This window comes from Cannabis sativa, chromosome 5 (assembly GCF_029168945.1).
Source record: "Cannabis sativa cultivar Pink pepper isolate KNU-18-1 chromosome 5, ASM2916894v1, whole genome shotgun sequence".
Taxonomy (NCBI): Eukaryota; Viridiplantae; Streptophyta; class Magnoliopsida; order Rosales; family Cannabaceae; genus Cannabis; species Cannabis sativa.
Genome location: NC_083605.1, coordinates 68,577,973 through 68,599,076, shown reverse-complemented (window position 1 = coordinate 68,599,076; position 21,104 = coordinate 68,577,973).

The window sequence follows — 21,104 nt, the reverse complement described above, 5'->3', positions numbered from 1 at the left end:
GATTAAAGTTCAACAAAGGTCAACACACAACAGAAAGTAAACTTGCATACATACACTCAGACTTGTGGGTTTCCTCAAGAGTTAAAACACCAGGAGGTTCAAGATACTTTCTCAACATAGTTGATGATTTTACAAGAAAGGTTTGGGTGATCGTGTTGAAAAACAAAAACCATTCTCTTGAGACCTTTGTGAACTGGAAGAAACTGATTGAGAATTAAATAGGCCACAAAATCAAGAAGTTGAGGATTGACAATGGCCTTGAATTTTGCTCAAAGGAATTCAACCAATATAGTGTTAAGCAAGGTATTGCAAGACACAACACAGTAAGGGATACACCACAAAAAAATGGATTGGCTGAACGCATGAATAAAACACTCTTAGAGAGAGTAAGGTGCATGCTACAAGGTGCTCATTTGGAAAGACATTTTTGGGGAGAAGCTGTCAAGACAACATGCTATCTCATAAACAAATGCCCCTCAGTTGCACTCAATTTTAAAACACCACAAGAAGCCTAGATTGGTAAGCCTCCTAGCTATGAGCACTTAAAATTTTTTGTTTGCATTGCATATGCTCATATCAGACAGGACAAACTATAACCAAGAGCACTTAGGTGCATGCTCTTGGGGAACCCTAATGGTCTAAAAGGGTACAAATTATGGTGCCTAGAACCTGGTCACAAGAAGTGCATAATAAGTAGAGATGTGATGTTTAGGGAGGACCAGATGGCCATGAAAAATGACACTCAAAGTGTTGCCAAACCTCAAACAGATGGGACTAAGAAGCTGAATCTTGAGGTGGATTTGACAAATCAAGGAGACTCAAGTTCAGAAATGCATGAAGTTGCAACTGCCACAGAAGATGAAGCTGAAGAACATGAAAGCCATGACAACTACCATTAGCAAGGGACAAAGAAAGGAGAGCCAAGAGGCCACTAGACAGACTAGGCTTTGCTAATTTTTCAGATTTTTCATTATCAGTTGCTGATGCAATTGAGAGTGTAGAAACTACTAGCTTCAAGGAAGCTATTAGTGGAAAGTTTGGAAAACTCTGGTCAAAAGCCATAGATGAAGAGATGAACTCTTTGATAAAGAACAAGACTTGGAAGATTGTGAATAAACTAAAAAACTAAAAACTAGTGATATGTAAATGGATCTTCACGCACAAAAGTGGCATACCTAAAGTTGAACAAACTAGATTTAAAGCAAGGGTAGCTGCTAGGGGATACACACAGAAGGAATGGATAGACTATAATGATGTATTCTCTTTAGTAGTCAAGCAAGCATCCATAAGGGCCATCATGTATGTAGCTGCAAGATTCAACCTTGAAGTTGAATAAATAGATGTCAAACTACCTTTCTCAATGGAAAACTAGAAGAAAAGATATACATGACATAACTAGAGGATTTTGAAAATGGTGACCCCAATCAGGTATGTCTTTTAGTGAAATCCCTCTATGGTCTAAAGCAAGCACCAGGCAATAGAAAATTTTCTTTTATGAGTTTATGGTAGAAATCAGCTACATCAAAAGTAGCTATGTCCCTTGTGTCTATTTCAACAGTCAGACTCATATATTTCTCTATGTAGATGACATCTTGATTGTTGGAAAAGACAAAATAGAAATTGAATAATTCAAAGAAAAGCTGCAAGAAAGGTTTGAGATGAAGGACCTAGGTGCAACTAAGAGAATACTAGGAATTGATATAATTAGGAAGAGGTCTAGTTATATCAAATTGTCCCATAAAAGTTATCTCAAGAATATATTTAAGAAATTTGGAATGGAAGATGCCAAACCAGTAACTGTCCCCCTAGCACAACATTTCAGATTAACACAAAGTCAAACACCTCAGACAGATGAGGGAAGGAACATGGAGAAGGTCCCATATTCAAGATGTGTTGGAAGCATCATGTATGCAATGGTTTGCACAAGGGCTAACCTTGCATACTCAATGAGCATTGTAACTAGGTTTTTAACTGATCCAGGATATGAGCACTGGTCAGCTCTGAAATGGATTATGAGGTATGTGAAATGCACTCTAGACACTGGAACTAAGTTCAATTCCGAAGAAGAAGAAGTGACAAGGTATGTTGATTCACACTATGCTGGCAGCATAGCCACTAGAAGGTCACTTACAGTCTATGTATTCACATTCTTTGGTGGCTGCATAAGTTGAAAATCTAACATGCAAAAAGTTGTACTTTGTCCTCCACTGAAGTAGAGTACATGGCTCATTTATGCTATGGTGTGAATTGAGCCTAAATGAACCTTGTTATCTTCCTTTCACCCTAGCCTTACATTATAAGCCTATAAAGTCCTATTGATTTTTAGATTGTGTGTAGTTATATTAATGGAGAATGGTTTGATAATTAAGCTTATGAAGTGGATTTTCATTCACATACACATTTATTTTGAGATGAAGTTAATTTTTAGCATGCATCAATTTATTTTAATGTTAGTAGTATGATGAGTTAATTAAGCGCGCGCGCGCACACACACACACACACACACACACACACACTAGAATTGAGTGTGAAAAGTAATTATCTTGAGTTAAAATTCAAATGATTGAAGAGTTTAGATTTTTCTTAAGTAGTTGTACAATTTGTGAAACTAAAATTATTTCTCATAAAGACCAATTTGTTTAAGTATAATTTTTTATATCATTAACTTATTCAAGGACCAATTTGTTTTAGTATCATTTATTTTATCATTAACTTACTCGAGGATGAGCAAGAGTCAAAGTGTGGGGAAATTTGATAAGTTCATATTTGTCTATTAAGTGTGTTATTTTCTCTTATTATTATTATTATTATTATTATTATTAAATTAACTCTATAGACTTTTGATTAGTGTGATTTTGATTTAATAGGATTTTGAAAGACTAATCATGTGTTTGGTGTATTTTAAAATGGTTTTAGTATACTTTTGGGAAAAAGGTCAATTTTGGAGAGCTCAGTTTTACAAGGTAGAACTTAATTTTAAATTTTAATGACCTTGGAAGCAGAATTAGACTTAAAATTGAACATAAAAGTTGTAGATCTGATTCTTAGCTTTTCAAAACATCTTGAATCGTCCCATTTCAAGTTGTATTGAATGAGTTATGGCCAAAATACCAATCTAAATGTGCAACAGAAATTTTTCAATAGGAGGCTCTCGCTGTAGCGAGACTAAAGCTTCGCCGTGGTGAGCCTCAACCTTCACCACGGGGAGAGCGGGGTTTCAAAAATTTTAAATTTTATCTTTTATTTAAATCAAAGGATTTTTATAGGGTATAAATAAGAATTTTAGCCGAGAGAGATGGAAAAGAAGATCCCGTCATCACTTGTTCATAATTATAGTTTTTTTCTTCTTCTTCTAATTCTCTTACTTTTTATTATGATTGTCATTATAATGACTAGTTTGGAGTAGTTTCTTTTCAGTTAGGGTTATTTCAAATTCATAAAATATGAATTCTTGATTTGTGATAATGAATGTTATTCTTGATTTCTCTCATATTAATTTTTTTTTTATTTTTCTATGTGAATACTATGAATATTGTGAATTCTTGTTAGGTGTACAACTAATTAAGATTTTTTATTGTCCTATTATCATCTTAGAATTACTTCTCACCAGGCCCGGCCCTGGGCATAGGCGGGCTAGGCCTGTGCCTAGGGCCCACCTATCCCAGGGGCCCAAAAAAAATATTTACCTTTTAAAATTATACCATTTTTTTTACTCATTTTGAAAAATACCATATTTTTTTCTAAATAAGGGCCCAAAATAATTTTTTTTTCTATGGCCCACTAAAAGTCAGGGCCGGCCCTGCTTCTCACCTAATAGTTTAGGATTCTAAATAGAGTGATAATTTGCAATTAATGGTAGTGTCAAAGATATTATTGATTGTGATAAAAAATAGAATCTAAGTCAAATTAATTATATGCTTTATTGATTTATTACTTAGATTAACTTATCTCTATAGAAATTATTGTTTTTTCTAAGTTAAATAGATTGCATGCTTTATGGATCTATTGTGCTTACCCTAGATTAGTTGTAATAGAGAAATTGGAAAAATTGACTGCTTCAGTATTGTTGCCCCTGATTTCGCCCAATATACGTGGACCAACCGGACAGGGACACGTGGATCAAACAATTTATAATATTTGCTGTCTTTTTATGCCACAAGGTAACATCCTGGACATAGGTCCCGGAGAAGGCACCCGGAGTTTAAGGTGCTCCCGGAGGCTCACACAACACTAAGGCATCTCCGCGAGGTGTCAGGCCTCTCCTGAGCAATCAAGTCGCATTAAATGCCGCATGGGAGGAAGCGTGTTGGGACTGCAACACGCAATAAAGTCTGACGGCACAACCTCCAACCAGCAGCGCCACAGTAATGATCATTTAAGTCTAGCGACGGCTACACTGTGAAAAGTCACGTCAATCAAAAGGCAAAAAGGACATTCCACATAAAAACCCTACAGCACCTAGGGGTTTGACCATGCATTACTCATGGTATATTCATTGGGAATACCCAACTTTATGGATACTTACAGATACACTTGTAAGAACAATTCTAGAGATTACCCCACCAAAAACACTATAAATACCCCCTCAAAGCTCATTAAATGGGGTCGAGAATCTTGGGCTGTATATGAGCAAGAAGAGTAAATACTCACCAAGAACATTCTCTGTATTTATAAGGGTGACATTCTCCCAAGTATAAATTCTGTATTAAATACATCCATAAATAACAAAGACTCGTGGACTAAGGCTCATTAACGCCCCAACCACGTAAAAATCCTTCTCTCACTTTCTTACAGCTCAATAATATTATAATATTTTATTAGTTGTCGAAAACCTCGGTCAACATTTTGGTGCTTTCATTGAGAGCTGAAGAAAGCTGCTAAAAAACAAACATTTGACTTCACAAATATGGTGGAGACAAGAAGTACCCGGCCTCGCCCTCTGGAAGACGCTCAAGACCCAAACGAGGAAGATGTAGCCTCAAGAGCAGCAGAGGAGTCCGAGGAAGAAGAAATAGTCCCCGATGATGACTACGAGGGAAACCTCGACAACTATGCCTATGACGAAGGTAGTTACTCAGAACTGGTGCTTCTCAGACAAAAAGCTATCGATCACGAAGCCGAGATCGAAGCTCAGAAAGCGCAAAACCAGAAAATGCAGGAAGTGATGCTGGCCATGCAAAAAGCCATGGAAGCAGCTGGCATTCACGTGCACCCCAAGGCAATGACCGCTGGACTCGACAAGGAGCCAGCGACGTCTTCGCCCAATTCCCAACAGCAGAAATCTAGGGAGCCTAGCCCTATAAGATACCCTGCTGAAGGGAATCAAACAAAAAACCCTACTTCTACCCCAGGGCGAAAGAAAAAGGTGCAGGATCCGCGAAAGGTCCGCTCAGATTTCCCTAAAGGGAAAGGTCCGCAGAGGGGCAAGCCCCAAAAAGGGAGCCTTGGCCCTCAGGATCGAGGGGACCGAAAAAGCGTTTCTGTACACCAGGAACCCGGGGGTAGAGGAAGAAGAGGACAGAGATGTCCTCTCGTTGATCTGAGAAATCAAATCAATGGGAACCAAGGTGATCTCCGGGATCACCTTGACCAAAAAAGATACGGACCCGTGGTCTCCTCGGGTACGTTGAATGAAGGAATTATGGCGGAACTCGCCATACTCCGAAAAGACATTGCCCGAGTCTCCCGGAGGCAAAAGGGAGATGACTCCGACTCGGACAGCGAGGATCGAGAGCCATGTGCTAAGCACATCTTAGAGGCAGAGCTCCCTAAAAACTTCAAGATGCCCGAAATGGCAGCATATACCGGGAACTCCGATCCCAACGACCACCTGTCACGGTTCAACCGTGTCATGACGGTCATGAGGGTCAGCAATGACGCCAAGTGTCTGTGCTTCCCACTCACTCTAAGTGGGTCCGCGGAGGAATGGTTCAAAAAACTGGAACCAGGATCCGTGGGCTGTTGGAACAAACTACAGACCAACTTCCGGAGACAGTTTGTCGCCGCAAGAAAGGTCAATCTGGAGGTCAGTGCCTTGACTAATATCAAGCAACTGCCCACCGAGACCCTGAAGAATTACATCAAGAGGTTCCGAGAGGAAGCCTCGAAAACCAAGAAGGTTTATGACGAACAACAGCTTGCACTTCTCCAAGCAGGCATCCGTACTGGGACTCCTTTCTGGAATGAGTTGCAGCAAGAAGAAGCTGCTAGCCTCCAGGACTTCCAGAAGAGAGTCCAAAAATATATCAACCTTGAAGAAGCCCAAATCGTGGCTTATGGGGGCTACTATCCCACCGGAATAGCAGGGTATATGCCCGGAGTATCGCCCTCGGGTACTGCCCCGACTGCAACCCCACAAACAAGTGGCATACAATTCTCTGCTACCCCCGGGTATAGCCAGGGCCAAGCTTTGGCACCAGCATCATCTCATTTTGGCAACCTGTCCGGAGTGAATGGGCAAGCTCCTTCACACTCTACTCCGGCTGCTAGCCTAACAGGCCCTTCCCAGGGATCAAGGAGTAAAAGGTCCTCCAAAGGCAGCACCCGGACGGGAGAGAAGCGCCAGAAAAAGGGGTACACCCCCCAATATACTCAATACACGGAGCTGTCGGACTCCCAAGAGCGTGTGTACTTTGCTACTAGGCAAAATACACACTACCGGAGACCACAACCGTTGTACAAAGATAGCTCCCGGAGAGATCCGAGCAAAAGGTGCGAGTACCACAACGATATTGGTCATAGCACCAATGAATGTAAGAATCTCAAGGATGAGATCGAAAATCTAATCTGATTGGGCCACCTCTATGAGTGGATCAAGAATAGGTTGCCCCACCTCAATCCGGGTCAGGTGACCGTGGGTATGCCTCAAGGAACACCGGGGGGTACAGCAGGAGTATTGGCTCCAGCTGCTCCCACCGGTGACGCCCAGCATATCCCCGGACTGCCGCCCCGGCCTAATGGAAGGGTAGCCATGATCTCCGGAGGTCCCCATATCGGAGGGACTACTCGCAAGGAGCGTAAGCGGTACGCCGGGGCCGCGAAACACAATGAGATATGGGAAGTTACTCAACTCCCAACCCAAAGGCCTCGGCTGATGGACCAACCCATCACGTTCACGGAAGAAGACGCCAAGACGGTGCACTTTCTTCATCACGACCCATTGGTCATTGAGACCCCCATCGCGAATAAAGTGGTGGCCAGAGTCTTAATTGACAATGGGAGTTCCGTGAACTTACTCTTCAAAGAAGCCTTCACCGCAATAGGCTTGACGGATCGGGACCTCTCACCCAGTGGGTCCCAGCTCACAGGGTTTAACGGGACGACACTTATCCCAATGGGAAAAGTAAGACTCCCCGTCACCTTGTGCCCGGACACCCCCCAGAGCACATTCAAATACTGCACCTTCGTAGTGGTGGACTGTCCGACAACCTACAACGCGATCCTCGGCCGACCGGCCCTAGTAGACTTTGGCGCAGTCACCTCGATCCGGCATCTGTGCCTAAAGTTCCCTACCCGGGAGGCCGAAGTCAGAACTGTGAGGGGAAATCAGGGAGAAGCAAGGCAATGTTACAATGTCGCAACCCACCTGCCCGTGCTTATGGTCCAGGAGTCTGCTGAGCCAGAAATGGCTGAAGAGGATGAGTTGGACCCTCGTGTAGGGTTCGAAAGAATCGTGGTACCAATAGAGGACGTCGAAGAAGTATCAGTGTGCGACGTCGACTCCACCAAAATACTCCGGTTAGGGAAGAACCTGGACCCGGAGGAAAAAGACAAAATAATAAAAACACTGAAGGGCGCCATCGACATCTTTGCATGGCGCCAAGAAGACATGACTGGCATAAGCCCTCATGTCATCACACATGTACTCAACGTCAATCCGGACATGCCTCCCGTCCAGCAAAAGAGACGCCCGCTCGACTCGGTGAAAGCTGAAGCTCTAGAGAAAGAGGTGGACAAACTTTTGACTAACGGCATGATCCGCGACGTGTACTATCCGGAGTGGCTGGCCAATCCGGTCCTGGTGCCCAAGCCGAACGGAACTTGGCGAGTTTGTATAGACTTCACCGATCTAAACAAAGCTTGTCCAAAGGACTGCTTCCCGCTGCCCAGGATCGACCAGATGGTAGATGCCACTTCCGGATTCAAACTGCTATCCTTCATGGACGCCTATGCTGGCTACAACCAAATAAAAATGCATACGGCAGACCAGGAGTGCACTAGCTTCAGGACTGATAAGGGGGTATACTGCTACCTAGTCATGCCTTTCGGACTGAAAAACGCCGGAGCAACCTATCAAAGAATGGTTAACCGGATGTTTAAAGGCCTCCTGGGGCGAAACAAAGAGGTTTACGTGGACGACATGCTCGTCAAATCAAAAGCATGCAACAACCATGCAAGCGACTTAGAAGAATGCTTCGAAGTTGTCCGGAGATACGGCATGAAGCTCAACCCAAAAAAATGCACCTTTGGGGTCAAATCAGGAAAGTTCCTGGGTTTCATAGTCAGCCAAAGGGGGATCGAGGCAAATCCGGAAAAAATCCAGGCTCTCCTGAATATGCCATCCCCCAAGAAACATAAAGATGTGCAGAGCCTGACCGGGAAGGTAGCTGCATTGAGCCGTTTTATCTCACTGTCCACGGACAAGTGCATACCCTTCTTCAACGCGCTAAAGAAGTGCCAAAAGTTCGAATGGTCGGACGAGTGCGAGGAGGCATTCAAAAAGCTAAAAGAGCACATGGCCAAGCCTCCTATCCTATCAAAACGCATCCTCGGAGAAGACCTGTTTCTTTATTTGGCCATCTCCGAACACGCGGTCAGCGCCGCATTGGTCCGGGAAGAAGAAAAAACTCAGCATCCCGTGTACTATGTCAGCAAGCGCATGATAGGGGCCGAAACAAGATACCCGGTCATTGAAAAACTGGTGTTTTGCCTCCTGATGGCGTCAAGGAAGTTGAGGCCATACTTCCAAGCCCATCCGATCAAAATTCTGACCAATCACCCGCTCCGGCAAGTCCTCCAAAAACCTGAAGCATCCGGAAGGCTCCTCAAGTGGGCGATGGAGCTAAGTCAATTCGACTTGCACTACATACCCCGAATTTCTATAAAAGGCCAAGCCTTGGCAGACTTCATTACTGAATGCAATGAAGCCGAGGCAACCGCGAATACGCTGGTACCGTCAATCCCCACATGAAAGGTATTTGTGGACGGAGCTTCTAATGAGAACGGTTCCGGAGCTGGAGTGGCTATGATATCACCAAATGGACTGCGACTCCAGGCGGCCCTCCGATTTGACTTCGCAGCTTCAAACAATGAGGCCGAATATGAAGCTCTGATAGCAGGGCTGCAATTAGAAAAAGCTGTAGAAGCCAAAAGAGTGGAAGTCTACAGTGACTCCCAACTGGTCGTAAACCAGGTATCCGGAGAATACCAAACCCGCGGCGAGCGGATGGCCGCGTACGTAACAATAGTCCGAGAGCTGCTCCACGAGTTCGCGGACTACAAGATAGAAAGAATCCCCCGAGAGAAGAACGCTCACGTGGACTGTCTGGCTAAGTTAGCCTCGGATAGTGAAATCGAAGAGCTGGGGGTAGTACCAGTGGAACGCTTGGCAGAGCCAAGCATCAAAATAAAAGAGACCACACTAACGGTTGGGCAAGAACCCAGCTGGATGGTCCCCATCATAAAATACATAACAACAGGTGAGTTGCCCCAGGAAAGGGCACTGTCTCGGAAGATTCAGTATCAGGCTCATCGTTATGTGATGATGGATCAAATTCTCTACCGAAGAGGACTCAACATGCCTTATTTAAGGTGTGTATCGAACCCTGAAGCTAGACAAATCATGCTAGAGGTCCACGAAGGGTTCTGTGGAGATCATACGGGAGGACCTAGCCTCTCAAAGAAAATATTGAGGCAAGGGTACTTCTGGCCAACGATGAAAAAAGATTGTATAGACTATGTCCAAAAGTGTGACTCGTGCCAAAGGTACGCGAACATACCGAGAGCTCCTCCAAATGAAATCACCCTGATGACTAGTCCCTGGCCCTTCGCGGTTTGGGGAATAGATCTTATCGGGTCTCTGCCAACAGGAAAAGGAGGAGTAAAGTATGGAATAGTAGCAGTAGACTACTTCACCAAATGGACAGAGGCTGAGCCTATGAAGACAATAACTGCTAAGAAAGCATTAGACTTTGTTATTAAAAACATAGTGTGTCGATATGGCTTGCCTCACAAAATAGTCTCTGACAATGGAAAGCAATTTGATTGCGAGGAATTTACTGACTTCTGCAACCAACATGGAGTAGTGAAAAGCTTCTCCGCGGTAGCCAGACCTCAAATAAACGGTCAGGCGGAAGCAGTCAACAAAATCCTAAAGGTCACTTTGAAGAAAAAGCTGCTGGCCTGCAAAAACAACTGGCCTGAAGAGTTGCCAAGGGTGTTATGGGCCTACCGGACGACCCCCAGAACCACGACCGGTCACTCACCTTTTTCTATGGCGTACGATTGTGAAGTGATGGTCCCGGTAGAAACGTTATTCCCATCCCACAGGAGGACAACCTACGATCCGACCACGAATCAAGCTTTGCTTCAAGAGGCTTTGGATCAAGTCGAAGAACTCCGGGATGAGTCTCAAATACGGATGGCAGCTTACCAAAAGAAGGTGACCAAGTATTTTAACTCTAAGGTTAAAAGCAGAAAATTTGCAATTGGGGATATGGTCCTAAGAAGGGTCTTCCCAGCCACCCAGGAACCCGGAGTGGGGGTACTTGGGCCAAATTGGGAAGGACCATATGAAATCGAGGATGAAATCGGCTCTGGCACTTACAAACTAAAAAGAATGGATGGAACCATTGTGCCAAGAGCCTGGAATGCCGATCACCTTAGAAAATATTACCAATAGCAAAATATAACTTAGACTTTGTTCAAAGAGTTTGTACCGTCCAAATGTATACCTCCTCTACATGTTAAATAAAACTGAGTGCCTTAAAAACAAAGTTTCTATGCCACTCAGGGGGGTACTAGGGTATACCGCACGGATAGACAAAAAACAAACTAAGTAAAATATCCTGACCCAAAGGGCAGGTCAAAAAGTATGCACAAAAATAAAAAGCATAAGTATAAAAATCCTGATCCAAAGGACAGGTCAAAAAAGAGAGATATGTGGCAAAAGAGAGATCACATATAAATATCCTGACCCAAAGGGCAGGTCATATATATATACAAATGGCCCGGGGACAGGCCTTAAAAAATTGTCTCCCCTTCAAATAAAACACTGCTACCTAAATATATTGTCCCAAGGTAGCAACAAATATGTACAAAAAAAAAAGAGATAATAATAATAAAAGAAGTGGGTGGAATCTTGGTTGTACTGGGTTAATCTCGAAGCAGCTCAGTCAATGCGCGGAGGAAGGCGAGGTCCAATACGCGCCTCTACCATGGCATCAAGCTTCTTCTTCTTCTCTCGAAATTTGGCATTCATTTCCTCAGGTTTGGGGTAGAAGGTAAGCTTGATATTTTGGTCGTTGGTAGACCAAGCCATGAAGACTCCATCGTCGAAGCGCTTTGGGCACTGGCCGCAGGAAACAGGAGAAATGAGCTCGGCTCTTTTTGCCTTCTTGGTGGTTTATTCTTTGAAGTCCCTGAGCTCCTTCAGCTCCGCGGCTAGAGCGGCCCTGGACTCTAAGTTCGCCTGGTGAGTTTCCTCTAAGGATCTCACCTTGGCAACCATTTCGTCCAAGGCTTCCCTGGCCTCCCGGAGCTCCCGCTTGGCCTTGGCAGCAGCCTCACTTTCCGCCCTCAGCTCCTCCTGATGCTGGGCCTCCAGCCTGTCCCTCCGCTGGGCTTCATCCCGGATCATGGCCTCCACTTGGGCCTCCCTCCGCTTGGCCTCCTCCTCATTGGCCTTGGCAGCCGCCTCCCGGCGCTCAGCAGCCTTCTGGTAGAGCTGCCTCTCCGCAGTGAGATCCTGAAGGACCTTCCTGACGTCGTTCATGTCCCCAAAATCAGACAGAACGAAGCCGTGATTAATAATGTTCTTGGAGAGGCAGCCAGCCTCAGCAGCAAGTTGAACAACAACGCGAGTCGAGGTGGGGACAGGTCAAGGTGGAATGAAGCTCGTCCGCTTCCCATCCGGTTGCCCGGGACTTATACCCCTCCTAGGCAACGGGTCCCAAGGAGACCTCCTCTAGAGTAGCCATGCGCTTCCCGCTTTTCTTTGAGGACTTCGAGCCAGAAGCAGACATTTTTCTATTCTGTGAAGAAAAAAAAAACAAAAAGAAATTCCAGCAGTTAGGCCCCATAACAAACCCTAAGTCAAGAAAAAGGGAATGGGGGTCCCCTAACTGTTGGAAAGAGGCCCCCTCCGGACACGTGTCACACGGGAAACCCTAGAAAGATTCCCTGAACAAGTGTCGGGTGCAGTAAAATCGCAGAAGGTGGTTTTACACGATAAAGGAAACAGAAAGAAAAGATCCTATTATATGCCCTAAGCACCCATTGAACGAAGAGCGTGTGGTCTTCTACAATGAAAATGCACAATAACAACAGAGGCATGATAATGGCGATCCTAAAACTAAAGCAGTAAATTCAAAACAGAATACATGAAGAACTTAAACACTTGCATGCCCAGAAATCTCGAATGCAAACCCAGAAAAGAACAAACAGAACGAGTAATAGCATGCCATTCAATAATACCAAAGGATGCAAAAAAAACTTACAATGAAGTGTTGAACTGGGGGTCCTGATGCGAGTCGAGTGAAGACGAGAAGGACTGGTAGCAGCGAGCAAGGAAGAACTGGGAAAATCGCAAAGTGTTCAAAGGCTTCGTGCTGGGTCTGAGAATTTTCTCTCTAGGAAATTCAAGCAAAGTTGGCAAGAAATGGGAAGTAACCGAAATGAAGGAAAGATGGTGGCTTTTATAGGCAAAAGTGCATGAGGAACAGGCGTCACCACCTACCAATCGAACGGTGGGGGAAACGCACGATTCAAATACCCAAAGATCAACGGGCCAGATTAATTTACAATAAAGGCGGTGGAAACGTTTGAGTATCCGTCTGACACCATTAATGCGCCGTATCAATCAATGGGCATGAAACGAATCGACCTCTGCAAAAAGTGAATCGCTGCATTAAATGCCATCATTAAATATACCCTCACGCGCTCTAAGCTCGTGCCAGGAAACTGAGGAGTCAACCGGAGGCACCTGAGCAAGCCTTGTTTCATTTTTCAAATAAACAAAGCTTGGGGGTAAATGTTGCCCTTGATTTCGCCCAATATACGTGGACCAACCGGACAGGGACACGTGGATCAAACAATTTATAATATTTGCTGTCTTTTTATGCCACAAGGTAACATCCTGGACATAGGTCCCGGAGAAGGCACCCGGAGTTTAAGGTGCTCCCGGAGGCTCACACAACACTAAGGCATCTCCGCGAGGTGTCAGGCCTCTCCTGAGCAATCAAGTCGCATTAAATGCCGCATGGGAGGAAGCGTGTTGGGACTGCAACACGCAATAAAGTCTGACGGCACAACCTCCAACCAGCAGCGCCACAGTAATGATCATTTAAGTCTAGCGACGGCTACACTGTGAAAAGTCACGTCAATCAAAAGGCAAAAAGGACATTCCACATAAAAACCCTACAGCACCTAGGGATTTGACCATGCATTACTCATGGTATATTCATTGGAAATACCCAACTTTATGGATACTTACAGATACACTTGTAAGAACAATTCTAGGGATTACCCCACCAAAAATACTATAAATACCCCCTCAAAGCTCATTAAATGGGGTCGAGAATCTTGGGCTGCATATGAGCAAGAAGAGTAAATACTCACCAAGAACATTCTCTGTATTTATAAGGGTGACATTCTCCCAAGTATAAATTCTGTATTAAATACATCCATAAATAACAAAGACTCGTGGACTAAGGCTCATTAACGCCCCAACCACGTAAAAATCCTTCTCTCACTTTCTTACAGCTCAATAATATTATAATATTTTATTAGTTGCCGAAAACCTCGGTCAACAAGTATTTTCTGCGGGGTTATTAGTTTAATTGAGAAATCAAAATAATATTTATTAGTATTGATCTTGAATGATTGTTGAGGGTGGGGATTAATTCTTAATTATTTTTTAATAGTGTACTATCTATCTTTATTTGGTTCGTAGTTTATTGTTTAATCTTTATAATTAAAACCCCTACTTTTATTCTTGTTACTAATTTTTGAATAATAAATTGATAATAGTCCTCGTGAGATCGACTTGCATTTACTATTATTCTAAAGTAATTGATAATATATAAATAAAATCATTCAGTAAATTTGATACGACTTATGACACTCATCATTCTTTATACTCCTCGCTCCATTTGAATTTCTTATTTCCTCAAAGGGTATTGTAAAAGGGAACACACTTATCTGTTGATTTTGACACAAATCTACTAAGGGCGGCTATAAAACCAGTGAGGCTTTGCATTTCTTTGATTTTTGTGGGTGCCTTCATATCTAAAAAGGCTTGAATTTTCTTCGGGTTGGCCTCAATCCCTTGGGCATTGACAATGTAGTCTAGGAACTTGACTGAACCTACCCAAAATGAACATTTGAGAGAATTGAGCTTCATGTTATACTTCTGGAGAGCCTTGAAGAATTTGTCCAGGTCCTCTATATGCCCCCAACCCTTTTTTATTTGATAAGCATGTTGTCCACATATCCTCCATTTTATGACTAATTAAATCCTTGAACATTCAATTAACCAAACGTTGGTAGGTTGCACCGATATTTTTATTTTGAATGACGTTACCTTGTAGCAATATATGCCGACATCAGTTTGAAATTTTGTATGTTCTTGGTCGAGTGGATACATTTTAATCTGGTTGTACTCAGAGTATACGTCCTTGAAGCTTACAATTTCATGCCATGCAGTTGTATACACCAGCTGGTTGATCCTTGGAAGTAGAAAATAATCCTTTGGGCATGCCTTATTAAGGTCAGTGATTTCTATACAAACTCCCCACTTGTCATTAAGTTTTGGCACTACCATTGGATTGGCCACCCATACAGGGTAAAATTCCTCCACAATGAACCTGTTGGCTCGGAGCTTTTCAACTTCCTCCTTGAGTACCCATGCTCTTTCCTTGTCCAATAGCCTTCTTTTTTGCTATACCGAATGGAAGTTGTGAGAGTCTATATTTAAGGCGTGGAAATTACAGATGGATCTATTCCAACGATGTCATCATGTGACCATGCGAATACATCGAGGTTTGCTCTCAGAAATTTGATCAGAGTACATTTTATTTCTTGCAACAAACTCTGTCCTATCTTTATTTTTTGTGTCGACATGGTAGGATCTATCTCAATTTCTTCTAACTCTTCCACAGGCCCGATTCTTGTATTAGGGTCCCCAAAGCGAGGATCCATTTCATCGTCCCCACCTTGGGAAGATCTTTATTTGGTTTTAACTTGTTCAACTTTTGAACTTTGGCCGAACTGGTCTTCTATTTTTGGCTTTGTTAAGGAAATATTGTAGCAATGACGTGCTATCCTCTGATCTCCTTTAAAGTATCAAACTCCATTCTTTGTCGAAAACTTCAAGCAAAGGTGATAAATTGTTGTAACTTCTTTTAAGTCATAAAGGGTTGGTCGACCTATCATGACGTTAAAAGCCAAAGGTACATCAATTATTAAGAACTGCGTCATCACTGTGTTTGTGGTCATAGCCTCTTTTATTGTAAGGGGGAGACAGATGATGCCCAATGGTGTGATGTTGTATCCATAGAAAATAAATTAGCTGCATGCAAGGGACTGGGTTTTTAAGCTGGAGGCCCATATTCTCATAGGTTAATTTGAAAAAGAATGTTCAACGAGGCCCCATTGTATATCATACTCCGTGCCACTGCCATGTTTGCAATTTTTACTTCAACAACAAAGGGGTCGTTGTGAGGATAATCTACATGAGTGGCATTTTAGTCATTGAGTGATATAAGTGTATTGTCCCTGCGTGGCTGCTTGGGAGCTCTCTCCTCCATGACAAACACTTCTTATTTGTTCTTGTATTGGAGCGTACGAGCATACTTTTCTTAGGCCTTACCTGTATCTCCAGAAATATGGGGTTCTCCAACAATAACTTGTAAATGTTCGTCTATCGCGGGTGGATTATTTTTCTTGGTGAGGAATTTAATTTCCTTCTTCAGGTTGTTGCATTCATTAGTATCAAGGGTGAAATCTTTGTGAAATTGGTAGTACTTGGTGGTATCCCTCTTGCTCATATCTTTCTTGATTGGAGGAGTTCTCTTGTACGACACAACCAACTAAGTGGCCATAAAAATGGTCTTCCAAGCATCGACGAGAACAGTGAAGGCAGTGAATTTTGAAGCTTTTTCTCGGGGGTTCTGCTGCTTGGAGTTGTTTTTGAACTTCCCATTCTTCTTATTACCGTGGTTGTTCCCATTGTTAGACCTTTTACCACCACTATCATTGTATTGCTATTTTGAGGTTGGAAGGTCTGGTTGGGCAGGACAAATGTATTGGCAACAACCGAGGAGGGAGTATGACCTGGGCCAGTTTTGCCTCGACCGACCGTGTCTACTGGCTTGACTACTTCTTTGAGCTTTATAAAAACCCATCCTCCTAGTCTAGAAATTCTCCCATTGAACCAACAGTGAGTCTCTTGATGTCTTTTCACAATTCAACTTTAGGTTCAATACCTCCAAGCACTGCGACTAACCTTTCTTCTTCGGTAAGCCCTTTCACCTTTGTTGCCTCAGTCATGAAACGACTGATGTAGTCCTTCAGAGGCTCTCTTGGTATTTACTTCACTTCTACCAGGTCCTCTAGGTGTGCAGGAGTTTCCTTGAAGAGGATAATTGTGTATAAAATTCTGAAGCAAATGCCTTCCACGAGTCGAACTTCCTAGGCGTTAACTTAAAATACCACTGTTGGGCGACCTCTGCTAATGTTGTCAGGAAGATTTGATACCTGACATTGCCTTTTTCTCCTTCTAAGTCTGTTTGTATCTCAAAGTACTTAACGTGAGATAACAAATCGTCTTTCCCAGCATACATCTTCCAAGTTGGCATTTTGAACTTGGTTGGAAGGTTTAGGGAATTGATCCGTGTAATGAAAAGTGAACCTCTTATCTGATGGAGTTCAAGGTCGGTGAATTTTGGGTTGGTCAGGCTTTGTAATTAGGCTCTTAAGCTGATCCAATTGAGCTTGCACTCCTGGATTGACTCTGCCTGCCGGTTGACCGACCTGTGCCACCTGTTAGTCCCTTTGAACTTTAAAGGGTATGAAGTTATCTCTATTCTATGGGACATATTTATCCACATTGATTAGTTGATTGTTGGGTAGGGCAATGAAACATTCGTCTCGATTGCCTCTCCTCTAGTTTAAGTCATCCTAAAGGTCATTTCTAGGCTTAGGTCCCATCCTTTGGAAGACTGAGTCACCTTTGGGCCTCCTGTTTGGGTTTGGCTATTAGACCTCGTCGGCCTGGGAGGATTGTCATCATTCAGGGCATTGTCCTAATTTTGAATGTTGGGAAAATTGGCACAACATTTATCACGCCTTTGGCGACAATTTTTATCATGGGGCCCACTATCAGCTCCACATCATTCTTGCTAGAAAATGACTGCCCACTTTGGGATCTTGAATGGCCTTGTTAAGATTGTTGGTCGACATAGATTTTAGCCATAGGATTGGACTCTTTCATCCTGATTGTACAAGTTCACTTGCCTTCTGTTGTGAAATTCTTAATTACGGAAGTGCACATATCGTTTATAAGTAATATTCACAAGAGTGAGGTCGATCCTACACGGACTATAGCTACTTACCAAATAATTGAATCTTTGTTTCTATTTGGCAAATAAATAATTCGAATGATGATTGTAATTTAATAATAAGAAATAAAATAAATAAACAAAAAGGTAATTAACAATGATTTATCTCGTATAACGACAGAGTCGTCTTTCAAGCTTTTGCTTCATCAACGACTGCTTATAGTACTATATTGAATATTTCCTTTGAAATATTCTTCCTCAAAGTGACATAAGTGGAGGGAATTGAATTGATTGCTCAAGTTCAACACGTCTCCATGCACCCACGAGAAGTATTCGTACTGCTGGAGATCAGGACCTCGGGTGAAGTACTTACACCAAGCACCTCGTACATCACATAAATATTTTTGAGTGTCGAGTAGTTCACTGGTCCTCACTCTCTAAATCTCATACTCTCCACTTTCATGGTAGAGCTTTTGGGTCCCTCCCCCAAGGTTGACTGCAAGTCCTTTTCCCTTTACAGGGTTACGAAGTGGCCTAGAGTCATTAAGACTTGTGAAGAGAATCCCACGGAGCATATCGATTTTTCGCATTATTCGAATTGCTTCGAGCAGGATTATGGTGTTGCAGCAGAATTAAATACATATAAAGTTCAAGAAACCTTACATTAGTTACAGCAGAATTAAATGACTCATTCCACTTAGATCTCTAACCCTTGTCTTTTTTGTCGCAGAATATTATCAAGATCTGAGCCCGATTCTCCTTCAAGTGTTAGATTCTTCACAGTCTTACACACTATGATTGAGCACTAGACTTGCTATGTGTGGGCATGTACTCAATCACTAAGAGGCTCAAAATTTTCTGAAGAACAATGAATAAGGTTCCAAATAGAAGAAGGAAGAAGAAGAAGTCTCAAGAACTCTCTAGTTGTCAGACAAATTATAAATTAGGTTATGAGTCATTAGTTTGGGTAACGAGACCATCTTATTCCTTTTATACTATTTCACCTAGGGTTAGATTAAATTATATAGCATTAAAAAATGATAAAAATTGGCCAAAAATCACCTTAACTGGCTGGCCACATAGTGGGCCCCACTAAATTGGAATTTTTCCATTTTATACAACTATTTATCCTTTTTTTTTTCCACAAATGTCATATTTTCTAATTTTAATCCTTAAAATGTCAAAACTATTTATTTAATAACTAAAATTAATTATCAAATAAAATTACCATTTAATATATTTATTAATTAGACTTAATAAAGTCTCTTAATCAACAAATAAACCCTAAAACCTCTTTTCTTCACAATTAAGCCCTTGCTTAGTGAAAATTCATAAATAAGACTTAGTCTAATTTTAAAATTATAACTGATTAATTAAAATCAATTAACTGAGTCTTACAAGTAGTATTGTCTCAACTAGTGTGGGGACTGTGGGCCTATATAACCAAGCTTCCAGCAGATCTAGAATTTACCAAGTAAATTTTCTAACTTATTAATTTCTCCTTGAACTACATATAGATTTGGAATTGCACTCTCAATTATATAGAACGCTTTATATGTTCCACGTTATAGATATGCTATGAAATTATCCATTGTTATAATCCCAATAATCAAAGATCCTTTGTAGATGATTTACATCGAGTAGGGACAAATTTACCGTTTCACCTCTTCAATGTATTTTATCGTTAAAACACTTAGCTTCCTATAAATAATATTTCAGTAGACTAATATAATCACTAAAATAAGAGTTTTTCCATTTATTACTATTAAGTCAAGCTCAAAGAAAATCATCATTCCACTTCTATTTCTAGATAGGAGCTATAGATTCCAAATCTATGATCAGCACTCCCACTCAATTGTACTATCATGTTCCCAAAACGTATGTGTGACCCGAACCAATTGGTAGACTTTGACGAACAACTCTAAAGACACAAATAATACTCTTGAGATCGAACATAATCATATCAGGATTAAGATCTTTTGACCTAAGATCAACTGGTGATATTGACTTAGAAAGATACACCGGTAAGATTATAATATATATACCAAGATTAATATCGGTCCCAGTCCAATGTATACTCCATGCATCCGATACTAGCATACTTTACCAATATCTTAGAAAGAACATAACACTTATCCAAAATGTAAGTACGCTTTATCGCTGACTATCACATCAATGTAAATTCATTGCAATGATGAATCATGGGGCATTATCATTTGAAGCATATAATCACAATTACTTTCCACTGTGTTGACATCACTGTAATTGTGAATAACTATGTGTTTTGAATTTAACAGAAATTGTATACTAAACCTTAAACATGAAAACTACATGTAAACATAAATGACTTCTTATCTTCTATTGATAACAAATAAAATTATATTAAAATGGGTTTTACTTAGGGCATAAAATCTCAACAAAAGCTCTATCCTAGTTCAACTAACTTTCTTTCCCTCTTCTTTCTTATAGAGGAATTGAGCTGACTGATAAGCTCGAAGAATAACACAACGAATTCTTAATGATTAGGAAGGGTTGAACCTCCCTTCCTCACCATTCCGACCTATTATTGATAGGAATTTTTTGATGCCGAAGGTAGAAAAATGAACTTAACCCTACCAAATTTGTCAAAGAGTAGTAAACGGAGCATACCGCAGAAAGATTCTAAATATGAAAATAGCTTCCGCTTAGCTTGTAAGAAGGCTCGCCATGGAAAGTGGACATTGCTTTTAAGGTAACAAAGATCGTAAGGTCAGTGATTGCACCATAATAGAGTGCTAAGGCTGAAGCGATATTGATTAATGATATTCATAAGAATTGACTGGTCTCCCGTGTGACCTCGGTCACAAAGGCAAATGACTCAAACCTCTTTTTCCATAATAGAAGCTGTAAAAATAAATATGTTAAATCATAGGGTAGATGCGACCAAAATGATATTGAATTTGGCCCAACCTACTGAAATGACAACCATTTTCTGTCTGTTTTCTTTTCTTAATGCTAATTAGTAGTGCCTGAATTCCTTTTAGGCTAATTAGGATTTTTTTTCCTCGAACTTTGACATGTACCAAATCATGCTCTCTAAATTTTTTTGGTTGTTAAAAATTTCCCCTGAACTATTGAGATTATTAGATTTAAGGACTTTTGTCTAATTTTAGTAAAAGAATTCTAACATGGATGAAAGTTCAAGGGGGCATGATTTAGTACATATCAAAGTTTGAGGGGCATGATTTGGTAGATATCAAAATCTGGGAAGCATGGTTTAGTACATAAATAATCACTAAAATAGTAAAATTGAATGAAATTAGACAAAAGTCCTTAAATCTAACAATC